The sequence below is a fragment of the Botryllus schlosseri genome, chromosome 12 (genome assembly GCF_051294905.1).
Source record: "Botryllus schlosseri isolate E-star chromosome 12, Bs_hap1, whole genome shotgun sequence".
NCBI classification, from domain to species: Eukaryota; Metazoa; Chordata; class Ascidiacea; order Stolidobranchia; family Styelidae; genus Botryllus; species Botryllus schlosseri.
This window is the reverse complement of record NC_137247.1, coordinates 21,400,940-21,425,947: the sequence shown is the minus strand read 5'-3', so window position 1 is coordinate 21,425,947 and position 25,008 is coordinate 21,400,940. Positions and strand designations below refer to the sequence as shown.

Here is a 25,008-nt window from a genome sequence, read left to right as displayed (position 1 = left end):
TGTTCTTGAAAGCCTAAACTTGCCAGTGAACACCTTCACAAAAATGGAACTGATTTGAAGGACAAAAAAAGAAAGACTGCATCTCGACGCTCTTTCGCTGTGAGAAATTGAAAGAGTTCAAGAGTCCTTAGACACATCTGACTATGTGCCTGGCGGCTGTTAATGCTCTGGTTGTGTTATATATGGTTCACTGTGTGATGCAAATCAACTAATGTGGCCATTGATGTCATGAGCAGTGTTCATATCCTTGTTTTTCAAAGTTGTTGCAGTTTTTTTCTTTTAAACGCGTTTTTCTCAAAACGTACTTTTTCTGCACAAAAACTGTATCTACTCTGCACCTGCTTGTCCGATTCATCTGAAATTTTGCACAGATGATGGTTAGGGTATTTATAATAAAATAATGGAGCGTTTTCTCAAAATTTTGTCCGTAAAAATTTTTACGTAAGAAAGAATTTTGAAAAAAATGAAAATTTAGGGTTCGCTGACAAAAATTTCATAAATTTTGTTAGAAAACTTTTTTTGAAAATCCCTCCATTAATTTGTAGATATATATCTGTACTATTACTACAGCAATATTTGAAGGAAAATCTTGAAAGACTTCTGAGTTTTTAGGATTTTTATTACACGTGTTGAATATTTTCTTGTTTTTTTAAGTAAGTGTACCGGTGGGGTACATGCTCATGGTACAACATAAAGACCATATTTGGAAAGGAAATTTCCTGCCCTTTCCAGCAATGTATGAATCATGGGGCTCGCATCTACCTTTGGAAATATATGACTACAAACGTGAACACCTAAAAAAATCACTTTTAAAGAGAAGTGCCCCCTTAAGAGCAAATTTACTACAAATATCATGCAAATCGCTCAATGATGAAAATGAATGCATAGGGAATTAGGGATAGTGATAAAAAAATATCATTTAGTATCCTGAACTTTCGTGACAGGGGCATGGAATCAAATTCATTGGTTACGCCCGTTAGCGGAAAACATGATCAACACAAATCATTACAACTTATTTAAAACTGTTCAAATTACGGTTTGTAAATTTCTAATTTTATTGTAAACAAACAAACAATGAATGTATCAGTATCACTACCACTACCACGATAAACAACCATAAGTATTTTTTCACTCTTAATGAAATTGGGCCTGCTAAAAATATCGTAGGGCTTGCATTAGTAGTATTTATATCAGCTTAATGCCAATCACTTTTGTTTAAATAACAAAGAAATCGTTTCTTTGAGTCCATACAAATTTTGCAGATTTACAGAAAAGATTTTGTTGTTATTTACCAGTCTGCTGCAAAATATGAAATATGGAAGTCATTAGGGCAGTGGTTCTTAAAAATTTTTGGACACGCTCCCATATGATAGCAAAACATTTCACACCATCCTTGTTGTCGTAAAATAAAATTTAAAAAAGCAACCAGAACGCTAGAAATCCCAACGGATAGTTGGATGGCAGTGACGGAAATGGTTGTTGATGAGAGAATATTCAAATATTAAATTCTGACCATACACTGAGAAATAACTACAAGCTGCCATGCATGCATGTGCGAAAAAGATTTTAGTTTACAGCGGCTTCACGTCGCTTCAAATGCTTTCTCCTGTTTGACAACCACTCCTTTAGGGTATGACAATCCAATGCGTGGCAGCTCAAAACGTCAAGAATGTTTCTGAATACTCCATTTTCACTGAAGCAGTTTTATATTCTTGCCATCAGCTGCAATCCAGGCTCGGTCAATCTCTGATTCGTGGCGTGCTATGGCGTTTGTTTCTTTTCTACTGGTCGACTCCAAGTTGTGCTCCTTGAAAATGTGAATAAATTCCAAAGTTTTGAATATGTCAATGAAAATTCTAAATTTTATGCAGAAATAAATATAAAGATTTCACACACGCAGGTTACACAAGCTTAGGAAAGGCGTTCGGATACATGTAAAATAGGGTAGAGTGAAAAAAAGAAAAATTTGAATTTCAAAAAGTGCCTTTGATATTTGGTCCCAAATCTCAAATGAATCACTTCTATCATAATTTCAGGTTTTTGCACCCTCTAGTGGCCGTGCAATTTCACCGAACGAGCCGAAAATAGCTGATTTTGCCATATCTCAATAACCGCTTATGCTAGAAAGCTAGTTTTGGGCTTAAAAGCTGCGGAAGCACCATGTTTCTATCTCACTGATATAGAACTTTGTCTTGAAAAAAAGTTATAAGCAAATTATTGATTTTTATAGCGCCATTAAAAATGTTGGTTAGTTTTACCAAGTTTGCAATGCCAATTTGCATGTTACAATTTGTTACATTGCTGCTTTAACAACAAAATCATGGTCGGCGGGATCTATCAATTAATTTCTATATGAACGTAGCACAATTATGATGAGGAAGAGAGAATGATTGAACTTTCATCATAGTACATCATCACAAACCTTTATGTCATGAACTTGGTGGAACGGGTATCTTCCTGTTCAATACTACATCAAACGATAGGCCTGGATTGTTTCAAAAGTGAATCAGTTACAGCAATTCAGCTATATAATTCACATAGGCTATACCTCATAACTGTATGTTTTGTTGAAGATGATGATTTTCATGTCACTTGAGACATTGTTAAACTGTTTTTATATATTATACATATTGTACAAGCTGCTGTACTCATCTTTGGAATATTCTAGAACTTTGATAGTCAACCTCGAGTCTTCCAGTAAGAGTGATGATAACTCATTTTGAAAGTGTTCCGGTTTCTGGTGTATCTTGGAGTTGATCATATAATAACTCTTGTATATTGGTTTCAAAACTGACTCCACCATGTGCAGTGGTTCAGGCCGCTGGCTGTATGAACAGGTCACGGTAATACACTCTGCTATGTCTGTGAATTGAACTGTGATTGTCTAGTAAAAGTACAGATTCAGAATTTCATCATGCTCGACTTACTGCAGATTGTGGTTTATCATATGTACAAGTTATTGAAGTAATGTTAACAAAAAAAGATCCAAGACTGTTGTTGCTTGCAAGAAGTTGCATATTGGAGAAACTTTTCAAGGTGTTGATGGTTTTCCTTCTGGAATACGCCCAACTAAAAGACAAGTCACTGAGGGTATGCTCAACTTTGATCACTTTAGTTGTGATCAAACAACTCTCTTTATCTGTCTACCAGAAGAAAAACCATCACCACCTAGAAAAGTTTCACCACTGTGCAACTTCTTGCAAGCAACAACAGTCTTGGATCTTTTTTTTGTTAACATTACTTCAATTACTTGTACATATGATAAACCACAATCTGCTGTAAGTCGAACATGATGAAATTCTGAATCTGTACTTTTACTAGGCAATGACAGTTCAATTCACAGACATAGCAGAGTGTATTACAGTGACCTGTTCATACAGCCAGCGGCCTAAGACACTGCACATGGTGGAGTCAGTTTTGAAACCAATATACAAGAGTTATTATATGATCAACTCCAAGATACACCAGAAACCGGAACACTTTCAAAATGAGTCATCATCACTCTTACTGGAAGACTCGAGGTTGACTATCAAAGTTCTAGAATATTCCAAAGATGAGTACAGCAGCTTGTACAATATGTATAATATATAAAACAGTTTAACAATGTCTCAAGTGATATGAAAATCATCGTCTTCAACAAAACACACAGTTATGAGGTATATATGAATTATATAGCTGAATTGCTGTAACTGATTCACTTTAAGAACAATCTAGGCCTATCGTTTGTTGTAGAGTTGAACAGGAAGAAGGACTAAAATTAGCATAACGACTAATAAAAACATCTTGAATCAGGTCTGCGTTTTTTTTCAATTCGGCCATTTTGACATTTACATTGACATTCAGACGCACAGGCAACAGTGAGAATGCAGAACTGTAACTCAAAATGACAGTTATAGCAGAACGTCGCAGGTCTATGTAAATTTGTATGGTCCACAAAAAAGAAAGATTATGGTACCTGTTTCGATAAGACATGCGCTTGGGTCTTGGATTATATTCGTTTGTCTCTCAATTTGGCTTTGAGATGACAGTTGACTTCATCAACCTCGTTTCGCTGAAAATGTAATTGATTGCAAACAAGATCCGACAATAAATGTAGTAGAATTGTTATCCCTATGGGTTCGGTTTTCCATTATTATAATTGACATACGGTAGGCTTTACATATAACTTTGATTCCAAGATTTTATAGGTGCTTCGAATTGAGACGAGAAAATATACCAGACAAAGGACACATTGATTGTCTTTAGTACGAAAACTTTGTGATATCTTATCGAAGGTGTTGAATACTTTTCCTTCATTGCGGTAATTGTAACTGTTCTCAATCTTTCAAAATCCTTCATTCCTGATTAAATTTAACTAACAAAATTAATTGGAATTAGCACGACATGGGAAATGATCTCCATTTGATGTTCCAAGTATAGTTCAGTAAGCGGTAGTTTAAATACAAGTTACACCAGCTCTTCACATTCAACAACACCTCTGTTCAATGTACACAGATCAAGCCTCTCTTCAGCTAATATAGCATATATAGATAGTTTTTTGAGAAAATTGGGACTGCAAAAACCGGCACATTACATAATCAATGGTGATATATGAAATGAATAAATAGACTTACATAATCACATGTTTCCATGGGTTCTTGAGGCAAAAGTATGTATCACAAAAGATGGCTGCACCGGTACAAAATCTGTTCAGATGACTGCTCACGTCACTATCAACATTGTCTGTTAGCAGAGGCACGGTGAAACCAGGGTTCTTTTCGAAGAGTCAACATCAGTTGGATGAATTTGAGGATCAATCTAAGACTGTTGAAAAGAAAATACTTGTTTTAAAAATTTGCAATACAAGGGAACTATTCAATATTCGAACAGCTTCTTCGAGGTACAAAACTTCAATATAAAATTGAATAGTATATAATATATTAATATATAGTATAATCGTCAGCAACTAGTGGAGAACTCGAAAGAACGTTGTACATCAACAATATTATCACAAAATAAGACATTACCAGCATTCAGTATTTACTTACGCAGATATCAGACTGGATGTATTGTATGTGACAAAAGGGTGTCTTTCATAGAACAATTAATTATTGTAATGGAAAGTTGCATGTGACCTTAACACCAATTTTACTCCAGCCCGAGTACCATACTTTCCTGGATTGTTAATCCTTTTAGTGAAATTTTACCAGCAAACATTCATAAAAATACCCGAATGCAGCTGAATCAAATTCATTATCTAAGGATATACCAGTTTACTTACGAAACATTGCGATGCTTACCAGTATTTCAAACAACAAATCTTTTTCAAAAAAGTGCCATTTGCAATACATACTACCTGCACTTTAAGGCATTTTTCATATTCTTTCCATCGGTCGCAACCCAGGCTTGATGAGTCTCTGATTCGTGGCATGCCATGGCGGCTCTTTTTCTGTACTGGTCAAATCCAATTGCTGCTCCTAGAAAATACAATAAATACCAAAGGAAAATTGTAAATTTTATGCACAAGTAAATATAAATATTTCACACAGGTAATAGGTTACAGAAGCGCAGGAGAGGTGCTCAACCCCCCAGGTTGAGAACCACTGACCTAGTCCATTATAGTTCAGTAAGCAATAGTTAAAGTACAAGTTACACGAGCTCATTACTTTCAACTACATCCTTTTTCAGTGTTCAGAGTATACAGTTCACTGTACACTGTACAGTGTACACAGATGAAGCCTTTTTCAGCTCATATCGAATAGTCCGTAAGCTACTCTGCGAGATAGTTCGTGAGAAAAGTAGGACTGCAAAAACCAGCAAATTACATAATCAATGGTGATATATAAATTGAATAAATAGGCTTACATAATCACATGTATCCATGGGTTCTTGAGAAGGTCTGCATCGCATAAGATGACTGTGCTGGCACAAAACCCGTTACGAACGACTCCTCACGTCACTGTCAACATTGTCTGATAGCGCAGGTACGGTAAACCCAGGGGGCTCTTTTTAAAGAGTAGACATCAGTTGGACGAATTTGAGGATCAATCCAAGACTATCGAAAAGAAAATATTTGTTGCGAAAATTCGCAATACAAATGAACTGCTCAGTAATCACTCAGATATCATACTGGATACAGTTATTTTTTTCTGCAATAAGTTGTACGTGACAGAAGGGTGTCTTTAATGGAATAGAAAGTTGCACATGACGTTACCACCAATTTTACTCTGGCACAGTTAGTATACTTCCTGAATTGTTAACAATTTCTGTGAAATTTTATCAGCAAACATTCATAAAAATCTTTATCACAAAGATAACCGATTGCAACATAATCAAATTCATTCTCTAAGGATATACCAGTTCACTTTACAAAACACCGTGATGCTTACCAGTATTCCATACAGCAAATGCATATCAAAAAGGTGCCAAGTTCAATACATACTACCTGCAAAATAGAGTTTAGTTCAGTTACCGTATCACAATAAACTCAGAAAAGTCAAATGGGGGATTGGGCAAAACAAATACTACCCCTTGTGATCCATGGTTTGTTAAAAAGATTGTTTGTTTGGCTGTGCTATTATTGGGGCGATTTATTGGACCTAAAAAGGTAAGATTTTGAGTGAAAAATTCAAATTCACACATATTTTGATGATGAAAAACTTAATTTTGACCCCATGTACTTAAATTAGGTGTTTCTCACATAGTGTTAGAATTGTATTACCGGAACTTATCTTTATTTCTGACTGGGGCTGTCTGTTCTTCCGAAGTAATTTGACCTGAAAAAAATCTTTTAGCATGAAAATTGACAAATTTTTACATGAAAAAGAACTTATTTTATCGAAATCTCGACCCATGAATAATTCTAGTATTAGTTACATCTCGTAATATGGTAGAAATAATTAAAAATTTGTTGTAGTACAACGAAAGATACTTTCCTACATTTTCGGGTAGAAAGTGTCTGTCCTAACTAAGTAGCGTGGCAAGAATTAAGAAAGAACGTTCACCAGCTGCAGTTGTTGGCCGGCAACACTGAAGTTGTGCGTCCACTGCACTCTCTCTCTCATTATGACGAAGTTGTCTACATCGCAATTTTTCATCATACGGTTTCTAATAGAAAAACCAATGCCCACGCAGTCTTGCTTCAGTTAGGATAGTGCAATAGGCTATGTTGAGTATTTGTTTCATTCGACATTTCATGATTCACAATGACCAGACGATGGTCCGTCTACAACGGTGGGACTATAAAGTGGGCTACAAGATGTAAATTGTAAAATGATAAGTTCACCGACAGTGCAATTATAGAATGTAAACGTGGAATGGCAGCGACCGATTTTGCAGCCTCGTTCCGCTTCGCTGAAGCTTAACTCAGACTTATTTTACGGCAGCTACTGTAGGATTTATGGCAATCCAAAAGTCGTCTTCCAGAGCGTAGAATTACCTGAATCTGGTATTGATCGAAAGCTACTGTCACACTGACTCAGAAAATGTAAATGAAAATATGATCAGGCACTGAGCCGCTTAGAATTCGCCCTTCAAGTCTGAATTATCGGCATTGTCCGAACAATCGAAGAGCCGCAATGGGTCATTGTTATGGTCATTGTTGTGCGTTCATCCGATTGTTCTGAACAATGCAAATTTTAGATGTTGAGGGTGATTTGTCATCTAAGTGCGGAGCCTGACCCTATTTTGATTGATATTTTCGGAATCCGTGCGACAGTAGCTTTCGATCAAGATCAGATTCAGTAAATTCTGAGCTCTGGAAGACAACTTTTGGATTGTCATAAATCCTACAGTAGCTGCCGTAAAATAAGTCTGAGTAAAGCTTCAGTGAAGCGGAATGAAGCTGCAAAATCGGTCGCTGCCATTCCACGTTTACATTCTATAGTGCAATCATCTATGATACAAACGAAATGCAAGTTGCCAACAAAATTTTGATTTTGTAAAGAATTTTGGCAATTTTTGACCTAACGGTACAATTTTGACAAAATTTTGACCTTATTTTGACATGTCAAAAAAATCGCTTTAGTTAACACCTTACCACTTAGAATAAACAGGACAGTGTAAAATGTGTTGCAGTTGAAAAACAATGAAAACCGTTGCATGACTGTCATACCGGCATTCAATTGCTGACGTTGCAGTACTTGTCCACAATAGACCACAATATCGCCTACATAGGGATATTTCAGTGTGGATAAAGAGAACACCCCTTTATCCTTATGTCAAAAAAGTTACTTCTATAGCAGCTTCCCATCAGTACCGTAGTACTGGACCTGGTCGCAGCATGATATATTATCAGATTCGAAGCTCGATCATCCAGCAATAAGATCAGACGAATCATATACTACAAAACATCTAAAGAACATTCATATGAATGAGCGATATCAGTAGCCTACTAAAACATCTAAAACAAACGACCTTACTGCAATGTCAAAACGAGTTCATTTTATGACTATTCTCACATTACATATATTCAATAACATTTACCGCATTTCCATACCTTACAGTACATGGATGTTACGATCCTTTACGCCATCAGGTAGTAGAAACTGCTTCAATATATCCATTTCGCCAAGTTTTATCGTGTACCCTACTCTCTGCCTGAAGCCTGACGAACCACTAATTCAAATCCAAACTGAAATCGAGCGCGCTCTACCGTAACGAAGGTGGTGACCCCTCTGCGTCACGGGGGAATATGTCTATTTCAATGAAATATTACCCTTAAACTTAGTGCTGGGTCAAGTGAGTAATATTATTTTACATATAACATGATTTAATGTGATCTCCAAGCGTACCGATGGTTTATCAATGCGAAATTGATGATACATTATCAAGTATAAATTTTCTTGAAAATAAGCCGCAGTGGCGAAGTGTTACAAGTAAACGGAGAAATACGCAGAAGCGTTGCGACGATAATGGCCCAATGCGTTTATATGCCCAAAAAGTGTGTCTGTACGCAGAAAAAAGTGTTATGAAGTGTTCAATACGACCTTGCGGATTTACAGTGTACTTTGGGACCAAGGCACTATTTCTTGGTGGACTAGCATGTTTTGGAATCGGACAAGCAATGTTTGGTGTTTTGGAACTGGCCAAAGATTCGACAACCATCGTAATCGCGGGGGGAAGTATTATCAGAATATTCCAAGGGTGTGGCCAAGGAGCTTATTTGGTAGCTGCCCTGACCACCATATGTCAAGAATTTCCTGATCAGGCAGGTACTGTGTTCGGTATCGCGGAAACATTTGCCTCTGTCGGATTCGTATGCGGTCCACTGCTTGGTAGTGTTCTGTTTACTATATCGAATGGTATTTTTCTGCCATTCTTAGTATCTAGCTTGCTCATCATCCTGGTGTTACCTACCGCAAATTATTTATTGGACAACTATGAAAAGAGATCGTATACTTGTGAGCAGTTCCGACCGACTAAATTGTTCGCAAATCCCATAGCGATATTGGTATTGGGTGTAGTGTTGTCAACGTACGGTAGTTTGGGTATTGTAAACTTGTTATCCGTATTATACTTGACTCAACTCGGATTTAATGTAGTTGAGGTAGGATGCGGCATGATAGTTTTGTCATCAACGTTAAGCATTGTTTCGGTGATAGTTGGTTTTGTATCGAGTAATGGTGATAAGACGAGACGCATAATATTCACCTTTGGCTTTCTTGGAATGTGCACCATTCCTTTTATATTCACACAGACCCTGCTAAAATTCTGGGCGTATATAGCCATTGCGCTTTTTGGACTGCTCTGTGGACTAACGCTGATTCCATCATTTGGTGAATTGTTGAGTGTAGCCGTTGACGGACGCGCTGAGCTCAAAGACAATTTTTCGATGCACAGCGCGTTATCGGGCGTGTGGAATTTAATGTTTGGTGTTGGTGGATTTATCCTTCCAATGATTGCGTCGTCCCTTCTCCCGATAACCGGATTCGGCTTGTCTATGTTCATAAGCTACATGATAGCAATGGGCATTACTGTGGCATTGGTTTCCATTCTAACTGCGTGGCAGCATGCAGGGTTCTGGTTTAAATCAGGCTGATTTAAGTAAATGCGATCTATTTCAGTTTTTTAGCCTTGCTTTTTTATAATAATTTCACCGTGCTGATTTTATTGATTTTCTGCGGCTGTTTAATTTTCTGTAGAGATGCGTGAATGTGGTTTATCATTAGACAACCATGTGCAATGTGCATGTGCATTGTACAAAAGCCGGGGATATAGTTTTCGCATCCCGAGACCACTCCAGATATCATGAATGATAGCCTACTCATGATACATGATAGTGTTATGGAGGATGGAGTCAACCTAGTACGAAGTGGTCGAAATTTACCACTTTTTCAGGATTTTCCACCGGCATTCTGTGTTTGAAAATTTTGAAAAAGTGTCCTCCTTACCCGATTCCAAAATATAGTAACCCTACCAGGGCTGTGGAGTCGGAGTCGGAGTCGGTGGAGTCGGAGTCGGAGTCGGGGTAATTTTCGCTTGATGGAGTCGGAGTCGGAGTCGTGAAAACTATAATAGCTGGAGTCGGAGTCGGAGTCGGAGTCGGTGGGAAAATACTGACTGGAGTCGGAGTCGGAGTTTGGGAGAATGACTACGACTTCGACTCCGACTCCGACTCCAACTTCTCTATCATGAAAACATTTGCTTTAAAATAATTTTCAATAGAATTTTTATGTACCACCAATCACTGTTATTATTAACCATACAGATCAGGTGCGGCCAGCCCGTGGCACGCAGGCCAAATTTGGCACACGAGAAGGTTAGGTGTGGCCTGCGAGGTGATTTTCGAAATTATTTATGACATCAGGTACAATTACAAGGCCAACCAAAATTTGATTAGCATGACCGCGAAATTTGATGATGACTAAAACAACAGTTCTGACGCATTGACGTATCCAGGGGTCAGCCACATTTATCCCACATCTTCGTATATGACCATGAGGTAGAATATTTCATAGCAGAGTTATTTAACTTGAAATTTTTCTCGGTACTTCGCATGATTCATTGTCACTAGATTTCTTGCATGCAATATTTGAGCCCCCTTCTGAAAATTATAAATACATATTATTCACAGAATTGAGTCTAACTATATTCGCAATTAGGAGATACGGCTTCGCTTGTGCACTCGCAGCGAGATCGTCGACAAAACATTTGCACAAAATGATAGAGGCATGTTCACTGATACCGTCAATTTTGCTATGCCTAAACGTCGAATAATCCTGTCCTTGCCAAATGAGCCCAGTGGTATACAGATACGACCCCCAATGTATGTTAACGACATATTTATTGATATAGCTATAGCCTAATTAAGTCGTTATATTGCAAAAAAATTTCGCGCTTCGCGCGACAAGGGCCTGATTGCGCACTGCACAGTTGCATGACATAATGTTATCAATTTTAGTGCGTATTAATATAAGTCTTGTTTGCAATGTTACCTGATTCGGTTCGCTCCTATCGACGACTAAAAAAAGATTATCGACATTCCAGTTGCCCGCGCAAATCTCAGGTGTCGCTTTCGCCGAAAAAGTTGCCCACTCCTCATATTGATAAAATTAGACATTACTTGCAAATTACAACTCAGTTGCAGAGGGGAAGAAAATCGCAAGATGCGTTTTCGCGATGCAGTCAACATTGATGCAAGTTTTGGAATTATACCTATGACAGAGAAAATGCATTGGCTGGTTTTGTAAGATTGTAAAAATGATGTAAATATGACCAAACGATGCTTCCCACTTGACAAAATTAAAAATATTTGTAGTGTAGCTTAGCTGCTTGGGTCGAACAAATGATTAAGAAAGACCGCAAGTCACAATCCTTGAACACTTGATTAAATACATGTAGACATGGGCTATGGTCTTTGACTACTTAACTAAATTCCATTTATGACCAATGTCTAATATGTTAGTAGTTAAGAGTGTTTGTGCTTGTAATCAGGATAGTGTGCAATGATAAAATTGCTAAGTTCAATTTCTTTATTAGTTGCTGAGTTATACACAAGAGCTAGACTTGGATTTTTTATCTACATTTTTATTATACAGGATTGGATATCTGCCATATTTGAATGATTCATACATTTCAGGATATTAGAGAGTCCATGTTATAAAAACTTGAATAAGGAAGGATATTTAGCAAATCTTTATTTCATGTTAATTGCATAGTGGATAATTTGAGCTGTGCCACAATGAAACAATTTAGCATACCGCATTTAATGATATGTTTGCATATGTTTAATGGTTGTATGATAGTCATTCAACCGACAATGTGGCATATAATTTTCGAAGTAAATTGGTAATAATGCTGGAGTCGGAGTCGGGAGTCGGAGTCGGAGTCGGTACGTTTAAAGACCCAGGAGTCGGAGTCGGTACGTTTAAAGACTCAGGAGTCGGAGTCGGAGTCGGTATATTGAAAATGTGTGGAGTCGGAGTCGGAGCCGGAGTCGGTGGTAAAATTTACCGACTCCACAGCCCTGAACCCTACAGCAGGCCTATGTTCCGTATTTTTGATTCCGCATGCCGACTTACAGCACGGCCCGCTTCTAGGCATTTTGTAAGACACCGTTTACGCCGATGAGATGTCGCGGATGAGCCCAGATTCTAGAGTCAACCTCGGTCGGACTCGAAACCCCAACTCATGGGTGTTGTAGCTGTGGATTATACCACTACGCAATCTCGCCACAAACGTGATGAGTTTCGGCATTTTTGTGTAATAAAAATTCCGGCTGGTTGGTGCGGATGAAGTTTTCTTTTCAAAAAAAGGTTTAAAATCACTGGTCCAGACAATTATATATACAATTATAATAACTGTTTGGTTTCTTGCAATATGTAATCACTGTGGGACAATTCCAATCTCCAACCCGTAATTACGACAATGCATCTGCGCGATGATCCATCGTTATTAATCACTTTGCTGCATGTATACTGTTATTTCTTGACCTCCAATCAGGATTGTCGTTTCTGTCTAAATATAGTGGAAACGCCCTATGCGCCTTTCATGTGACGTACACTGTTGCAAATTGGCATTTCTTCAGCGGGCCTCATTTCCCTCTGCGGTTTGCATTTGTACTTTAAGATTGGGACATATCGCAAGGACATGCTGCTATATTAACAGTTGTTGAAATAGCGAGAATACTGTGCAGTATTAGGAGTTGTTGAAATAGCTGGAATAGTTGAGCAAATTCGGCTTTGCTGTATGATGCTACTTCGTGGCTGGAATTTGATAGATTAGGTTAGTGGTTTTCAACGTTTTGGAAGGCAACAAAGCGCTCTATCACCATACTAATATACGCAGCAATCGAATCCTTCTCAGTTGAAAAATAACAATTATACTTCTTTTAGTAAGCTTATAGCTTGCTATCCCTAAAGGTAGCGAATGAAGCACCCATATCTGTCAGCTGTCAAACTGATTCCAACAACATAAATTGCACAGACGTAAGATAATTATAGGCAATTTGACGAGTTCAAATGTCCAAGTCTCATTATTATCCTCTTGAAAACACAATCCGCAATTTTATGAGCGTTGTGATCTCGTAGTTTTGCCGAGGTATGACTAAAATTGCTGAACTTGGCATTGCAAATCCTGCAGTTATGAAGCTGACTCCAATCCCGCCCTATATTACACATCTGTGAATTCATTTTGTACATATTCCTCTGACCACTTTCTTTGTTCGACATAGACACATGGTTAGTATCAGGGCTTTGGAGCCGGAGCCGGAGCAAGGAGCCGGAGCCCCGGAGCCGAGCATTTTCACAGGAGCTGGAGCCGGAGCCGGAGCTCTACATAAAATTCAACCGGAGCTGGAGCCCGTTATTTGAGGAGTAGCTCCGGCTCCGACGTATTTCATAAGATGCTATTATATCTGCAACAATTATATCTGTTGATTTCACATAATTTAACGGCAGGCCTGAATTTTAATGCTGTAAACAGCAATGGCATGGAGCAGGGGTGGGCAATTATTTTCCTCCACGGGCCAAATGAGAAGTAGAAAATACGCCGACGGGCCGAGTGAAAATTTTTAGCCATATTCTCCAGCATATGTTAATTTTATTTCTAAATTAAATTGTTAGTAAATGCTGCTGAGTGAATGTGTTGACTGTTGATGTTAGGCAATGAGAAAGTGGCGGTTAATTATTAAAATATCTATTTGCCGTCATGATTCGAAATATTGTTAAACATGATACATCTCAACTCTTTTGAACCCCTACCCACGGTCTTCTATTAAGACAATAAAATAGTGGTTCTCAAACTTATTTTAGGCACGCCCCGCTTCAGGATGGCGAAAATTTTCGCGCCCAAGCCCCTATCATGATATCACAAGAGCAACCACAACGCTAGCAACTCCATCGGATGGTTTGATGGCATGGAAATGATGGTTGTTGATGAGAGAATTCTGTAATATCAAAGTCGGACAATACGCAGAGCAATACCGATACTACTAGCTAGTGGTAAATCGCGCGAAGCGCGAAAAAAATCACATCACTTCGGCTTCGCGCTTCCTTTCAGATGCTTTCACGGCCACAGTTCGAGAACTACTGCACTGAAATGTACTTGGGATAGCACAAAGCTTGTCTTGGTCGCTGCATTCCGAGCAGTGTGCAGCTCAAACAGCCTTGATGCTGAGCGAAGTTTGCAGTTTTTCTGAATTTCGCCCTCCCTTGACCGAGTGTTTCGTGATTTTGTCATAATTAAAATCCTTGATCTCGGAGACATGTTCGGAAAAAACTAAAATGACGGGTTTACCCCCCGTTTACCCCTAACTCTAGTGTACAAATATGTAGTGCTCTAACTGAGCCTTCTTTGAATTTCAGCTTTCGACTTTCTCTTTTTGACAAGCGCGTTCATCCTATATGGGGGATAGATATTAGATATGATGAGTCATATAGAAATCGCGAGCACTGATTGACTGGTTTTACGAATTAGGGATTTGGAAACGCCTCACGTAACAATTTGAAAGTCGTACCGTATAATGCATAATGTGACAATGACAACAAAGAGGGTTTGACCTTGACTATGGAAGGAGTGATTTCTTGTGAATTTAATTGTTACTTTGCCAAATTGCCTTCATTTTGAATCTGGATTACGCACGCGAGGTACGTAGGCAGCGCAATCGTGGCATATTATTGAACAGGCTTCAAATTAAACGAATTTCCTGTTTAGTTGATACAGCCTGTGGTTTTAGTCCACGCGCATCTTCATTCAAAAAGCAGGTTCAATGATATGAATTCCAAGCAACGTTTCGTGGGCCGCACAGAATGGCTTCGTGGGCCGCATTTTGCCCGCGGGCCGCACTTTGCTCAGGTCTGGCATGGAGTAAAGTGCGTTTTAATGCAACTGTGATGTTATTGACAATTGACAAGTGTTCATTTTTACGTCACAAGCCGGCACGGCGGCACCTATGTCTTCGTTGCTGCATCCGATGTTGCTGACGGCTGACACACTCTAGATTACTATTGATAACTAACCTAGATTAATAATCTATATAGACCAGGGATGGCCAATCTTTTCGGCTAAAGGTGCACATGCAATTGAACAACGAGTGCGCGGTCCACTGGCAGTGCCAAGCATGTAAAACTTTCAAAGTTTTTAAATGAACTAGGTCAATAATATTATTACTTGGGTATATTGCGGGTCTACTGCATACCGCCGGCTGGGCTCAGTTTGCAAGGGCACGACTATTCGGCATCTGAACATGTTGATATCGAAGGTTTCTGCTTATATGCGACAGTCATTTTGTGCCTACATTTCATCGTCGACGATCTTTCTGCGATGGCAAACGCGAAAAGACTTTCTCCCGTAATTGCGAATACAGTTAGACTCAATCGGGTAAATTATGCGTCTTTTTACGTTTTCAGGAGGGGGTAGGCTACCAAGCAAGAAATCGTGTGACAATTAAACACGCGAAGCGTGAAGAAAACTTTCACTACTAATTTAGTTTATTGTGATGTACGACGATTTACTAAACATGTGACTGGACCCTGGGTCTGCCAATGCGTCGGAACTGATATTTTAGTCATCAACATCCCAAGTGTCGCAGCCAGTCTTGTAATTTTTGGTTAGCCTTGCAAGTTCACAATCTGAGCAATTCATTTTCGATAATAGAACAGGATTTCGATAATATAACACGGGTTGGCCACCCCTGATATAGACAGACCCATTCGGTAGTTTCATAGCCGGAACCGGAGCTGGAGCCGGAGCAGTGGTCACAATGCGGCTCCGGAGCTGGAGCCGGAGCTAATGTATGATAGAAGAAAGCTCCGGAGCCGGAGCTGGAGCAGTTAAAATTTACGGCTGCTGCAAAGCCCTGGTTAGTATGTAGGGTAAAAATATTAGGGAAAAAAAATCACATGACGTATACCATTACAAGAGTCATACTTCCGCACTAGCCTACTGAGCGTGCCTAATTCCCTGCAGTCAATGATAGTCAAACAAGACGTGTCATCACGAATGATAGGTGATGGGTGCAGGGTTGCCAACTGCGTGAAGACTCTGAGAACCAAGTTTTTCGTGTAATAGTGACACGCTGACTGAAAACTGCCAAATTATCTTTAGTCTCTAAAATGACCTTTTATATAAAGATAAATGGGATTGAACTGTTCAATACAGTTTTAAGTTACGCTGCAAAAGCACGATCGTACATTGTAATCGGTCTCGACTAAATCGCTATATTTTGTATAAGTTCGGATTTAACAATACGCTGGTGTAACCTGTGAGAGCAACCCATCAATCAATGATTTTGCGTTATACCGAGCCTCGATTGTGATATCTCAAATAAATTGACCGCAAACGGAGGGATCGGGGCTTACAGCTTGCACAGTAGGGCTGTTCAAAAATAATCTTTTTCCTGAATCTTACTGGCTACGTGATTAAATTGTTAGGTTGCCTTAAAAACGACGCACACCAAATTTGAATTCATTCCAACCAACATTCGCGGGTTTCGTAGAATTTGAAAATTTTGAATTTGCCCAAAAACGGAGGAGGGTTGGTGCGATGACATGCAAAATAAGGTCAAATACATGCAAAATAAGGTCAGTCGCGACATGCAAAATAAGGTCAGTCACATGCAAAATAAGGTCAGTCGCGACATGCAAAATAAGGTCAGTCCGCGCATTAATCCAAATCTATACTTCAACTCCAAATCCAACTCTTTTTCTTATGAAAACGAAATTCAAAATATCTTTCCTGTATAGTAGCCTACTTTCAACAGTGAAATTCCTTATCTATATCCTAAGTCTTAGGATGTTTCAATCAAAAGATAACCATGATTATCTTGATTACGAAGTCAGTCGCATGTGAAATATTATTATCAGTCGGCGCGTAAATCCAAATTCATATTTCAATTTGAAGTCCAAGTCTTTCTCTTATGAAAAATAAATTTAAAATATATTTCCTATATAGTAATTTCATGATTGAGATTCCTCATCTATATCCTAAAGGTGAAGATGTTTAAAACAAAACATAATCAGACGATTATTTCGATTACGGGGTGATTAGTCGCATCTAGAATATTAACAGTCCGTGTATAAATCCAAATATTTACTTCAAATCCGACTTTTTTCTTGTGCCACTGACCTTATAGTCCGCAATCTGCATGTGGCGACTGACCGTATTTCGCATGCATCTGACCTTATTTTGCATGTGACTGACCTTATTTTGCATGTGACTGACCTTATTTTGCATGTCGCGACTGACCTTATTTTGCATGCGACTGACCTTATTTTGCATGTGACTGACCTTATTTTGCATGTCGCGACTGACCTTATTTTGCATGTGACTGACCTTATTTTGCATGTGACTGACCTTATTTTGCATGTCGCGACTGACCTTATTTTGCATGTGACTGACCTTATTTTGCATGTCGCGACTGACCTTATTTTGCATGTGACTGACCTTATTTTGCATGTCGCGACTGACCTTATTTTGCATGTGACTGACCTTATTTTGCATGTGACTGACCTTATTTTGCATGTCGCGACTGACCTTATTTTGCATGTGACTGACCTTATTTTGCATGAGACTGACCTTATTCTGCATGTCGCGACTGACCTTATTTTGCATGTGACTGACCTAATTCTGCGTGTAGCGACTTATTGCGACCTTATTTTACATATCACGAAGACCTATAAATTCAGGGACTGGTATATTATTATCATTATTACAACTCACAACACAACAGTGATGTTTATAGCCTGATTAGGGCTTTGTGCTCCACGACATCACATTTTATCACAAGTTTAATGCATTTCTTCATGAGCTGATGGGCAGTCTCTGTATCTTCAAGGCTTTCATCGGTTCGTTATTTTCGACTCATAGCTTATAGCTCGATCCACTGTCATATCTGGGCCTTTTAAGTCACCGCAATTGCAGTGAGGTCGGTGATGAGGAGCCCATGTAACCTCCGACACATATAAGTTAGTCCGAACCGGGATTCGAACCACTCCCCTTGGTGCTTAACCAACTACGCCACTCGCTAGCAAACTAGTAAAGTTATTTATATAACATGTTGCGGCGAGTCGTCAAGCTGTTTGAAATACATTTCTGCGTGGAAAAATAAACCGAGCTCTCTGCACATTCCGCATATTTTCATCATTTTAAAACTGCGATACAATGAGAAGAAAGGAATAGGTGTCGAAACGACTTGGAGTTGGCTAGTCTTTGAAATCAGGCACCCCCCTTAACCTAGCCGAAGTTGAGAAGAGGTATGCACACTAAATGAAAAGTAAAAGTAGATAATATAGAAAAAAATGGGGTGGCATGATGGCGGCTGGCGAGATCGATATGTTAGTTCATGATCCGGTAATCCTGAAGGCTGACTAATAGTAGGCCTATTCATCTAGAAGAAATTGCTTGTATTTCGACTTGAGTGCGGACATGCTCGGCGATTGTCGGATAGTCGGGAAATGCTGTTTCACCACTACAGGTCCGGCAACTTGATAGCGCTACGCTTTTTCTTGTATTCCACCCTGATCATATGGTAGTTTTTCTTCGTTCAAGCATATGTCGGTTTCCAGGTTTTGACGGGCAACGAGAGCACATTTATAAGTGCTATTTAAAACTACTCACTTGAGTAGTTTTCATAGTCACCTAATTCTACTTAAGGATGTTTTTGGCTGCTTCGAAAATAACTACTACTCGTAAAAAAACGCCTGTTTTTTGTTAGACCCAGTCTCGAGTCATTTGACTTGGTCCGAGTCATGCAAAATAAGTCGAGTACAAGTCGAGTCAATGAGTAGAGTAATTTTTAATTTTAAAGAAAATGACTCGAGTCACCAAAAAATCGCGATCCTGCATAAGACCGACTTCAATTATGCTTCTTGAACGCGGCAACCCGCTCGGCACTAACTACTAAATGACGGATTTACCCCTGACTCCAGTAAGCAAATATTTAGTTTTACAAACCTTCTTTGAACTTTGGGCTTCCTATTTATGACAGGCCAGCTCGTCCTTTATGGGTGATGATGACACATAGTATTGACGCCACTGATTGACTTCATTTATGAATATTAAGCACAGACCGTGTAATTCGGTTTCGGGATATGAGAATGGTGATAAGGAAGGTTTGGTGACTTCTGGTGACAATAATTGTCAGGCTTAATTTGCTACATTGACATTATTTTGATTCTGGATTACGCAGATCAATTGTGACTAAGAAACTTTGCAGTTACGACGCTTTTAAAGCTCGTAAGTACACGGAGGTGTCAGAAAAATGAATTGATAATAGGAACGATTGTGTTGAAGGTTTGTCGAAACACGTTACGGTCCAATTTTGTCTTTTCCTTATAACAGCCGACGATCTATATAATGCAGACTTTTTCAGAGTTCAATTGTACATTTTGTATGATCAATATCCAAAAAGTCCTCTGGAATGTGTCCTATAAGTTGCTTAGGGATATCTAAATATCCCTGGATTTGGTAATTTAATTTAAAGAAGATGTCAGTGTTGGGATCACTCTAGTCATGAATTGACCCGAGTCAGACTCGAGTCAACTTTTTCGTATGACTTGACTTGACTTCACTCGACTTGACTCCAGTCACCTCCAAAAAACGAGTGACTTGACTTGACTCGAGTCATCTTCGAAAATCGATTGACTTGACTTGACTCGAGTCAAAATGTGCCATGACTCGAAATGACTCGGGACTCGAAGGTAGTGACTTGATCCCAACACTGGAAGATATACGCATATGCTACTCGTTCAACGCAATTCACGCATAAAGATAGGCTAATTGCAAAGTTCAATTCGTACAACGTGTCGTTCCGAGAAATATCCGACTTTAATTAAACATATTATATTATAGTAGGCCTATGGATAAATTATTATAGAAGTACTTGAAGTCAATGCCATTTCGGGAATCTAGTCTGGCCATTATTGTTTATTATTGCCAATACGTTAGACCACAGCGATAACGTAATTATTAGGGCCATTCAGTTAACAGAAATATGCCTCGACTAGAACAATATTTCAAAATTTATACTCAAAATGGAAAAAAATCAAAGAGGCTCATGCCGATCTAAATACCCTTGATTTCGGAAAAGAACTGCTTGATCTCAGAAACTACACGAAGAAGCGATTCGACAAAAACGATGGGAAACAAATTATGGAGCTACAACGACAAGACATTTCGCCAGTGCTGTATGCAAAACTGCAGAAGTGTCAACCCTCATCAGTGTCTGTGAAATCATTTTACGTCCAAATCGTAACTTCAGAGACTCTAACATTCCACACTAGGATGAAACTGTACTACAACAGTGGGTTAAAATAAAAATGGATGTGTATTACTGTTATGTTGCGTATGTTTTACTCCGTAATTCCGTGAGTAAAAATACGCAATTTTCACATAAAGTCATATAAAGTCATATTTTCCAAAAATTAAAGTCATATTATTGATTTTTTAAGGTCATATAAAAATGGCCCTAGTAAAAATGAATGACTGTTTGATTTTTCAAGAGGAATATGATCTCTTATGACATTAATCGTATCTCCGTGTCATTGCCAAGGCCCCAAAAAGGTCCTGTGCAACTTGCGAATCGCTCACTCGACCTTTAAATTCGTTTGCAATGAGAGAAACGAGTTTTAAGTAGTTATTTATAGTATGTATTAGTTTATACTGAGATCGCCATCGTGTATTTTTCATTTTTATATCCTTTGATATAAATTTCTAGCCTAATAAATTTATTTTTATCCGCTCAAGACACACAATGCAGTATGCAATACATATGACACACCCGATATAATGAACGGATAGAAGATTGCTGAAACGATATGCCCTGGCCCAATGCCTGATATAAAACTGTTCGCTATATATCTTTTGACGCTTCTCCTTGCTCTCTTTATTCACTTTATATTTTGTATAACTTTGTATTCGTCATTCACCACGTCTTTTTTCAAAAGGACGCTGTATATGAATACTGACGTAACATCATGTCTGCGATGAGGAGCCTGGGCATCAATTTACATTATACAGTGACCGTCCGGCCGAAGATGACAGCGGTCTCAAACCACCTCTTCAACTTACAATCCATGCATAAGAAGCAAACAATTCAGATTTTCTGGCGCCGGCAGTAAAGACATAATGACCTGACGATATACATCCTGAATCAAGCATTTTTTTAGTAATGGCTGGAAGAGCCCACCGCTGTAACTTTGCTCCCGGTCTTCCCCTATATTTGGATATGAAATTTAAATCATAATGTAGGCATGCAATTTGCAGAGAAGCAAAATAGGATTTTGATTTTAAAATGACCAAAGGAAACAAATCGAACGTTTCAATTTTCACGAGGACATATACCTGAATTTTCATTCGAATTTTGCAATTTCAATGTTGAAAGTAGGGTAGATAGCAAAATATATATTTTGATTTCAAGTAGAAAAAGTTGGATTTGAAATTATGCTTTATGCGCGGACTGTATGCAGAATAAGGTCAGTCAAATGCAAAATAAGGTCAGTCCATGCAAAATAAGGTCAGTCGCGACATGCAAAATAAGGTCAGTCACATGCAAAATAAGGTCAGTCACATGCAAAATAAGGTCAGTCGCGACATGCAAAATAAGGTCAGTCACATGCAAAATAAGGTCAGTCGCATGCAAAATAAGGTCAGTCGCGACATGCAAAATAAGGTCAGTCACATGCAAAATAAGGTCAGTCACATGCAAAATAAGGTCAGTCGCGACATGCAAAATAAGGTCAGTCACATGCAAAATAAGGTCAGTCACATGCAAAATAAGGTCAGTCGCGACATGCAAAATAAGGTCAGTCACATGTAAAATAAGGTCAGTCGCATGCAAAATAAGGTCAGTCGCATGCGAAATACGGTCAGTCGCCACATGCAGATTGCAGACTGTAAGGTCAGTGGCACAAGAAAAAAGTCGGATTTGAAGTAAGTATTTGGATTTATACACGGACCGTTAATATTCTAGATGCGACTAATCACCCCGTAATCGTAATAATCGTCTGATCATGTTTTATTTAAACATCTTCACCTTTAGGATATAGATGAGGAATCTCAATCATGAAATTACTATATAGGAAATATATTTTAAATTTATTTTTCATAAGAGAAAGACTTGGACTTCAAATTGAAATATGAATTTGGATTTACGCGCCGACTGATAATAATATTTCACATGCGACTGACTTCGTAATCAAGATAATCATGGTTATCTTTTGATTGAAACATCCTAAGACTTAGGATATAGATAAGGAATTTCACTGTTAAAAGTAGGCTACTATACAGGAAAGATATTTTGAATTTCGTTTTCATAAGAAAAAGAGTTGGATTTGGAGTTGAAGTATAGATTTGGATTAATGCGCGGACTGACCTTATTTTGCATGTCGCGACTGACCTTATTTTGCATGTTTTTGACCTTATTTTGCATGTCATCGCACCAACCCTGTAGCAAAAACGCAAAAAATTTTTTTTTTTTCAAATTCTTCTGCCAACCCCATGAAATTGTTGGGCTGTCTTCAAAAACTATGCAAAACAAATTTGACTCAATTCCAAGCCGTAGAAGCGGAGTTATTTCAGTTTTTATTCGATAATTCTGGGATTATCCTTGATCGGACAGGGAGAGGATAGAACATTCTAGCAACTTATCTGCAATTACCAATATTATTGATCGATTCAACCGCGAATTATGAAAAATTTACGCGATTCGCGCGATTAGGCTGGATAAAGTGACCAATCGCCAAGAATAAAAAATATTGCTCAAAAGTAGAGGTTAAAGGGGCACTGCGCTCTAAAAATGATGTGGTCTCAAATTGAAGGTAAAAACGAACAAAAATTTTTGGCCGCAGCCATTTCCTTCAGAACGCCACCGTAATGGAGCTGCAATTAATTGAAATTTCTACAAGACCAGCTGCCGCGGCTGCTTCACCCGTTACATGGCACGATGTCTTCACTGTCGCACTTGCTCGACGCGATTAGGCAGTCACGCAGAGAACGAATTTTAGATAGTTGTCACCCGATGTTATGAAGGAAATGTGTCTAAGTTTCGTTCTCTGCGTGACTGCCTTATCGCGTCGAGCAAGTGCGACGATGAAGACATCGTGCCATGTAACGGGTTAAGTAGCCGCGGCAGCTGGTCTTGTAGAAATTTCAATAAATTGCAGCTCCATTACGGTGGCGTTCTGAAGGAAATGGCTGCGGCCAAAAATTTTTGTTCGTTTTTACCTTCAATTTGAGACCACATCATTTTTAGAGCGCAGTGCCCCTTTAAAACGTACTTCTCGAGGGGGGTCTGGAGTTTTGTTTATCACCCTATATGGGGGCCCATGATCAATGTTTTTTGGGGAGGCCTGACGAAGTGCTGTTTCGGCTCTGGGTATGCATAACCGCTATTCCAGAATAACTTCAAGATGGAGAGAAATGAGAGAGAAATGACGAGGTTGGGCGTTGTATGTTCATTAAAAATCTGCTTCTCAAGTTTGGTGCCATAATTGTTGCGATCATTCCCAAAGGTGTCGTTCGAAGCGCGTTCCGCGTTATTGTTACATTCGCCACCACCTATCTTTGTGGAAATGGATTTTCGGTACTTATTCATATCAAAGCAATGACGCGGATTTTCCAGACACGAAAGTGTCATTTTGTTGCTGTTTATAACAAGCCTACATTTAATATTTGCACAAGACAGATGGTGGTTAATTGAGTTAACTTTGAACTAAAACGGGAGGGGGTTCCGCGGGGTCTGCGAGGACTAAAAGGTTGAGAACCACAGGTGTACGCGGTGTCTTATAAATGCCTAAAATTGTGCCGTGCCACAAGCCGGCAGTTGCGGAATAAAAGTGCCTGGTGTAAAGAACCACAGTAATAGTCGACAAACACCATGAATACCACAAACAACAACAACATCTCAAATGTAATGGAATCTCGTCCGTTTAAAATCCAGCAATCACAGTTAAATCACATTCTCTATTTTAAAATTACCAAATAAATTAATGCAACATAAGTGTATGTTTCAGTCGATAACGGAATCTAGATAATCGTGATATACAATTATTACGTTGCCTAATTGACATACATAATGGCATGTATTCTTCAAATTCGTGATCGTTGCGCTGTTCGATCGATTCGATCGTGCTTATCTTTGGACGGTGCGTTGAGTACCATGCTGCCATGCAATTAGAATGGACACGAATACCATAGTACTGCCCATTCCTATCATGTAGCTTATGAACACAGCAAAGCTGAACCCGGTTATCGGGAGAAGTGACGACGCAATCATCGGAAAGATAAATCCACCAACACCAAACAGCAAATTCCACACGCCGGACAACGCGCTGTGCATCGCGAAATTTTCTTTGAGCTCATTTCGTCCGTCAACGGCAACATGCAACAATTCGCCGAAAGATGGAATCAGCGTTAGTCCGCAGAATAGTCCGAAAATCGCAATCCCTGTATACGCCCAGACTTTTGACAGGGTTGGTGTGAATAGAAAAGGAATAGCGCACAATCCAAGAAAGCCAAAGATCAATATTATGCGCCTCGTGTTATCACCATAACTCGATACAAAACCGACTATGACCGACACAACGCTGTACG

The 25,008-nt window shown here is 38.9% G+C and overlaps 3 long non-coding RNA genes across 8 annotated transcripts in view; 1 reads left to right on the top strand and 2 right to left on the bottom strand.

The window, feature by feature from the left end:
- Positions 1-25,008, bottom strand: part of LOC145451672 (uncharacterized) — a 324,257-nt gene that overhangs the window by 14,324 nt on the left and 284,925 nt on the right. The gene's annotated exons all lie outside the window — the stretch shown is intronic.
- LOC145451676 (uncharacterized) lies at positions 847-9,000 on the bottom strand. 6 transcript variants are annotated; one of them, XR_013918992.1, is made up of 6 exons: positions 6,369-9,000; positions 5,845-6,034; positions 5,336-5,783; positions 4,614-4,803; positions 3,956-4,051; positions 847-1,807 (listed from the first exon to the last, which is right to left on the bottom strand). It is a non-coding gene; the product is annotated as an uncharacterized LOC145451676 (long non-coding RNA). The 6 variants fall into 6 exon arrangements; XR_013918989.1 differs by having other exon boundaries at positions 5,336-5,456; XR_013918993.1 differs by having other exon boundaries at positions 5,336-6,034; positions 6,369-6,424; positions 6,701-9,000.
- LOC145451677 (uncharacterized) lies at positions 8,986-13,067 on the top strand. Its single transcript, XR_013918995.1, has 2 exons — positions 8,986-10,403; positions 12,462-13,067. It is a non-coding gene; the product is annotated as an uncharacterized LOC145451677 (long non-coding RNA).